Genomic DNA, 7,442 nt, shown 5'->3' with positions numbered 1-7,442 from the left:
AAAAGTTTTAAATTGGCTTGATTTTTATGGGTGTTACACTCTAGCCAGGTTATTTGTCTCATGTTCAATTCCTTCAAATCAAAGAGATATTGGAGGCTCTTATGATCAGTGAAAAGTTTACACTTCGTTCCATAAAAGATAATGTCTCCATATCTTTAATGCAAAAACCATTATCGCCAACTCCAAATAATGAATGTGGTATCTTTTCTCATGGTAGTTTCAGTTGTCTGGATGCATATGCTATTACTTTATCTATTTGGGTCAAAACACAACCTAACCTAACTCCATATGCATCACTGTAAAATGCGAAGTCTTCGAATCCGTTAGGTAAAGCAAGGATGGTGCTTCACACAATTGCTTCTTTGGCTTTTTGAAAGCTTCTTCGTGCTTCTCACTCCATGTATATATAGCTCCTTTGCAGGTTAAAGTTTTCAATGGAGCAACTATTGAAGAAAAGGATTGGATAAACCTTCTGTAATATCCATCTAATCCTAGAAAGCTATAAATCTCTGTGGAACTTTTTGGTCGTTCCCACTTCATCACTGCTTCAATCTTTGCTGGATCAAGCCGATCAACCAGTATTCCTTCTTGGTTAAACACATGACCCAAGAATTTCACCTATCGGGTCCAAAAATTGCATTTAGAGAAGTTGGCATACAAGCCCTCCTTTTTCAGAACTTCCAATACTTCTCGCAAGTATCTGTCATGCTCCTGTTGTCTCTTCGAGTAAAATAGAATGTCATCGATGAAGACTATTATAGATCTACCGAGAAAAGGTTTACAAACCCTATTCATCAGATCCATAAATGTTGTTGGAGCATTGGTCAGTCCGAAGGACATAACCAAAAACTTGTAGTGTCCATATCTTATTCTGAAAGTTGTCTTCTCAATATCCTGCTCTCGTACCTTCAACAGATGATACCTTGACCTAAGATTAATCTTCAAGAAGTAGTTTGCACCTTGCAATTGATCCAACATGTCATCAATTCTAGGCAAAGTGTATTTATTCTTCACTGTGACTTTACTAATCTCTTTGTAATATATTCACATCTACATGCTTCCATCCATTTCTTCACGAATAACATTGGAGCTCCCCAGGGTGAAGAACTAGGTCTTATGAATCCTTTGTCTAACAACTCCTGAAGTTGTATCATAAGCTCCTCCATCTTCGTCGGTGCTAATCGGTATGGTTCTTTCGCTATCGATGTGGTTCCGGGTAACAAGTCTATTTGAAAATCTAGTTGTCTATTAGGGGGTAATCCATGAAGATCTTTTGGAAATACTTTCGTAAAGTCGCACACCACTAGTATTCTTTTCATCTCTTTCTTCTCGTTTTTTGCATCGACCACGAACGCTAGATATGATGTACATCCTTTGGCCAAACACTTTTTAGCTTTCATCAGGGAGATGATTCTAGAATTCACTCGACGTTTGTCCCCATACACCATAAATGATTCTTTTCTATGAGGGTTTACTCTCAACATCTTCTTTTTACATAGTATCTCAGCGTCATTCGTACTAAGTCAATCCATCCCTAATACTATGTCAAATATGTTTAGCTTAATGGGTAATAATTCCTCATGGAACTTATTGTTATTCATGTCAATGACGATGTTCCTAATGTAATCACTAATAGGTACGAATTTTCCACTAGCTACCTCGAGTATTAAGGTATTATCTAGTCTATCTACAGGCAATGCTAGTCTTCCACCAAATTTATGCAATAAAAAGGAGTAGTTAGCTCCGGAATCAAAAAAATATATTGGCAAGGAAATCATCTACTAGAAATGTACCTGAAGCAACATCTGCTTCCTCCTTGGCTGTTTCCATAGTCATCTTGAATGCTCTCGCCTTTGGCTTTATCGGCACATTTGGCTTCGCAGCCTCTTTCTTCTTATGGAAATCCTTCTGCACATGCCCATCCTCCCCACAACTGTAGCACACCCTCTTGTTGAATGTACACTCATTGGTATAGTGATCCATCCTTCTGTACTTGCAACAGGTCACCTCCTCATTACATTTCCCAGAGTGCTTTTTTTGCACTTCTCATGCCATTTTTTTTCACTTCCTTCTCCTCCAAATTTCTTGAAACCAGACTTTGAAAATCTCTTTTTCTTGTTGGATCTTGAAGATCCCTCAAACTTCCTCTTCTTTCCTAGCTAGGCTCTCTCCATACCCTTTTCCCTTAATAGGGTCTCCACGTTCTTGGTAACCCAGATGGCAACCTTCAAAGTAATTTCTTGTTTGAAAATTGGACTAAAGTCCACTAGTAATCCATTAGCAAACTTGTTGATCTTGGAGAGTTCATTTGGAACCAAATAAGGAACAAGCTTCATTTTCTCCATAAAACCTGGAACATACTTGCAGATGCTCGTCTTGCCCTTCTTTAGGTTATGGAATTCGTTGTTAGTCTCTAGAAGATCATGCTCAGAACAGTACTAGCTTCTCCCTTGGGCATGGTATCAACTAGTAACTTCCACCAACTTAATAACACAATCTTCAACTGTTTGAAGGCGAGAACGATCTTCTGCTTGTTGTTGCATCCGCAACTTTCAAACACCATCTCCATCTTGTAGATCCAATCCATAACTTCCACCTGTGTTTGGCTTCCAGAAAGACTCAGTGGTTTGGATGTCATGAAATCCTTATACTTACATTGATGTCCATCGTCTCCTTCATTTGGTTGGTTCCTTCCAACCTCACGTGGCTCAGCTTGGCTAGCAGTCTGACTATAGTTTCTTTCCTCAGACTGTCTTTCATACATATCAGGTTACACGATAGGTATTGTAGGTTCATCCCTATTATTTTGTAACATTTATCTCATCTCCTCCCTTTTATCGACCAACATAGTCTGGATCCTTGCTTGGACTCCTGCCATTGTGATTGCTTCTCGCATAGGCATTGCCCCTGGTGCATGCTTGACTGCACGAGTCTCAGGCTGCTTATTACAATTTCCTTATCCACTTCGAGTTCTCACCATGTCAATCTATACACCAAAGCATACCTTCAGTGTACGGAGACGATAATTTTAAGTTATGGAAGTTTTTAGAGATGTTTAGACACATAAGACTTCCTTATCACTCTGAAAAGTTATATGTTAGTTCTAATACTGTGATTATACATTTAGAATCATGAATACATAAAATTTCTAAATCTAGGTTGGCAACAGACCATCAATTTATTCAAATAGTAACATCCTAGGTAGGCAACCTAAAGCATCTTATCGCTATATCATGCTTTATCATAAATCATTTAGCACATAAAAGCAATCTAGGCATCATTCCTAAAATAAGTTGGTGTATGTGTCATTTAAGCATACTACCTAAAAGATAGCAGACACTCATTTTACAATCATCTCTTAGCATTCTAAGTTTAAGTCTAGAAATCCTAAGATATTCTTAGTTCTCTTAAACTAATGCTATGACACCAACTGTGACATCCCCATTTTTCACGGTGAGAAAAAACCGATTTAATTATGCTTATTTCATTTCAGAGTATCCTTTTTGAAGAATTATAATGCAAAATTTGTTCCCAATAAAGTGATAATATCATTACCAAAAAATTTCGAAGAAATGTGTTTCTTTAATAACTTAGGGATGTAATAGAAACATAAGCAAAATGAAAATATTACAGATCTTACAATAGTTTATTACACTATGGCCAACAATTATCCATAAATCACTCAACATCCTTAGGCCCTCGTGTCGCTACCTGTGATACAAAGAAACTGAGTGGGTTAGGCTTGGGAGCCTGGTGAGCACATAGGATTTTCAACTCACAATAATTAAGTTCTTTAATTATATAATTTACATCAATTAATTCACCTGATTACCCATTCCCGTTATTCTCACATATTGATCCTAAAGTACTGATCTCAAGGGACCTATCCTAAGGATCATCATCATCAACGGGTAGACAATACTTCTTGGGGATTCCTTTAGCAATATATCTTAATAAGGAAACCAGTGGGGGATAGAGTATATCAATGAACTTATACTTCACTAAGACCTACAGGTTACGAGCCTACCAATGTTCCATTGGACTGACTAGAATAGTCAGTGATCGTCATCTATACTCTGCTAGACGACTGGTTCATCAATAGCCAAGTCCTCTCATCATTTTCATCACCCATTACTACCCAATATATTTTATATAAATATATAAGACAATACATATATGATTAACCAAGTAAAATCATATAATTTATCTAACACATATATCAAGTAATTCAGATACTAAGCACACATAACATTTAATCATCTAGATACTTTATATCTATGTGTAAGTTGAAAGAAACTATGCACTCACTTGTTAAAGTAGATGACTAGGAATTAGGACAACGCTTCATTTCAGCACTTGGTTTTTCCTTTGATGTTACCTAGTTTCAACTATCACTAAGTCTTAGTTTAATATTTCTTATGACTAATTAATAGTCTAGATTTCTCAACAATCCCAAGGTCTACGTCATGTTCTATCAAGGAACAACCAGGTAGGATCATATCGGAGGTAGGGTTCGTTTGGTATAAATATTATAATGTTTCGAAATCCCACTTTCAACACCTCATAAAATCCAACCTAAATATTATCCCCGTAAGTAGATCATTCATTTAGTATAATGACTTGGAATCACTGATAAATCTTCTTTATAGGTTCATAATAATGAATTGCGAATATAAATATAAGTTACATTGAAACAGAAAGAGTGTAGCTTAACTTACAGAGTAGTTTGATGAAAACCAGGAACTATGCGGGCAGAACTCTAACTCGGAAGCTTCTACTAGATAGCTACTACTAGTAGGGCATCGCAAGGCTTTGGCGGGATGCTAGAAAACTTAAGGAAAATGGGATACATGAGGTAGAACTGAGAGATAGAGGACGTAGGGGCGAGATTTAAGGAGCATATACGGAATGGAGAAATTTATAGGACTTTTTGAAATGTGTGTGTCGCGCATCTGGTCGAAAGGTGCGGCGTGTCGCTTTCTTATGGTGTCATGTGTCGCAGTTTGGATGGCCTATCAGTTGCACGTTGTGACCCTTGTCTGTGCACATGTGTAACACTCCAAAAATTCAAGCCAATTTAAAACTTTTCAAAACACTTAAAACTATTAACTTATTACATTTTGTTTTCAAAATAGTTTAATCATCAGAGTATCCCCAGAATCAAATCATAAAATCATGAGATATGAGGAGTTGTACGATCACGCCTTCGCCTTCCCACGATCATCAGAAGTACCTGAAACGTAATCAACAACTATAAGCCCACAGCTTAGTAAGTTCCCTCAAAATATCAATGCCATAAGAATATGACCATATCATGTAACAAATACAGACAACATACATAATGAGCCTTCAGCCTGACTGGACTGCCTCGCAGGGCCTACAGCCTATCTAGACCACTCACCGGGTATGTTGGCTTACAACACAAAGCAGGACAGCCTCAACCCAACCCCCAATCAAACAAACATGTGCACATAAATATCATACGCTAACTCATATCATATAACAGTCAAACCGATCTAACAGATCATCAATCATAACACCGTCCTAACTACCAGGATGCAGATCTAACAGATCAATAAGCATAGTACCCTCCTATCTATCAGGATGCAGAACTAACAAATCACTAATCCTATCAAACAGTATACATAACGAGCCTTCAGCCTGACTAGACCGTCTCGCAAGCCTTCAGCCTATCTGAACCGCTCTTCAAGCCTTCGGCACGTCTGGACCGCCTCACAGGGCCTACAGCCTATCCGGACCGCCCTGGGTATGTTGGCCTTCAGCACAAGCAGGACCGCCTCAACCCAAACATACATACACATATCTTACATATGCATAACACATAATTAATCAACAAACTGGTACAAATCATACAAATCATAACAACATCCTATAACCAGGATAACAATCCAAAAGGGTTGGCCTTGGTGCCTTAGACCCTGTCGATATAGTGAAGATAACTCACCTGGCACTGTTGAAGTCCCGCCGATAAAACCCTAGCTGCTGGTTCACATATTCCCGAACTATCAACATCAAACAACACCAGTTAATAATTAGGTTCCAAGCCCAAATTCCAACTCACACACTAAAGGCTCAATAGTCAAGTAATGGGTCAAAGCCCAACATATGGCCCAATTTTCCAAATTGGGCCTACACCTTAATATGGGTGTTACCCTAATCCCATCAACATATTCTAGTCCATATGATTATTCTTGGATGGCCCATTAATAATCCAATTACCAACGCCCAAAGGAAAGGCCCAATAGAAAACCCAAGCGAAATTAAGGTTTCACATAAAATGACAATTAGGGTTAAGTGTTTCTCACTTAACCCATTAAGGACTTAATCCATTAAGTCCCTCACTTTACTAAATAAGTCTTATGATGTAATTGGGCTTAATACCTAATTCCATTCCATTGGCCCAAATGTGGGTCCCGAAATCTCCCACAGAGGAACCCTAGAGGTCATGGTTTCCCTAATACGCGTATGGGTCCTGTGCTTTCAGTAGTACGGGCCCATACTACCTTCCACACCTACCCATATTTGTATGAAGTACTACCATAACACCCTAGTGAAAAACATACATAACAAGCGCTCAACCCTCACTCCTAGAGGAACACCAGAAATCTCCCACAGAGGAACCCTAGGCTAGAAGGCATCATAAATCAGGCAACATTATCATGAATTCCTGAAGATCTCTAGCCTAATACTAGCATGTTGTTCTATCAAAGCTCAAAAACAAATATCATGTATGGTATTATGGGGTTACTTACTGGCTCCGGCTGATCGTACCTCTGCGTCCTCCTTTTACTTATTTTGAAAACCATTTTAATCTCTCTTTTAAAAACTCTCCCTGATTTGAGACTGGATTCACACGAATGTTCCTCCAATTCACTCAAACCAATGCTCTGATACCAACTTGTAACGACCATAAAAATTCAACAAATTTTAACTTTTCAAAAACAACCCCATTTTCTTATTGTTATTACAAAAAGGTTTTCAATACAATTATTATCAGAGTCTTCCCAGAATCACATCATAAAACATAATCATGAGGAGCGGTACGATCACGCCTTTGCCTTGCCACGGTCTCCTGAAGAACCTGAAAAACATTAAACCACAATTGTAAGCCCGAAAGCTTAGTGAGATACCCCCAAAATACCAACCACATATACCATACACGCATAACATGCCATATCATATCTGATCACAGAACAGCCATGCACTTTGGGTCTACTGTGTGACTGGTCTGCCGCACCGGCCAACAGTCCACCTGGTCCACCCTACGAGTCTAGCCATATACATCGAGTCTGCAGTGTGATTGGTCCGTCCACACCGGGCCTTCAATCCACCTGGTCCACTCTCTGAGTCTACAATATGACTGGTCCGCCCGCACCGGGCCTTCAATCGGCCTGGTCCACTCTCCGAGCCTCGGCACGTCT

This window comes from Lactuca serriola, chromosome 1 (genome assembly GCF_051521515.1).
Source record: "Lactuca serriola cultivar US96UC23 chromosome 1, Lser_US96UC23_V15, whole genome shotgun sequence".
In the NCBI taxonomy this organism is placed as follows: domain Eukaryota; kingdom Viridiplantae; phylum Streptophyta; class Magnoliopsida; order Asterales; family Asteraceae; genus Lactuca; species Lactuca serriola.
This window is presented reverse-complemented; position numbering follows the sequence as displayed.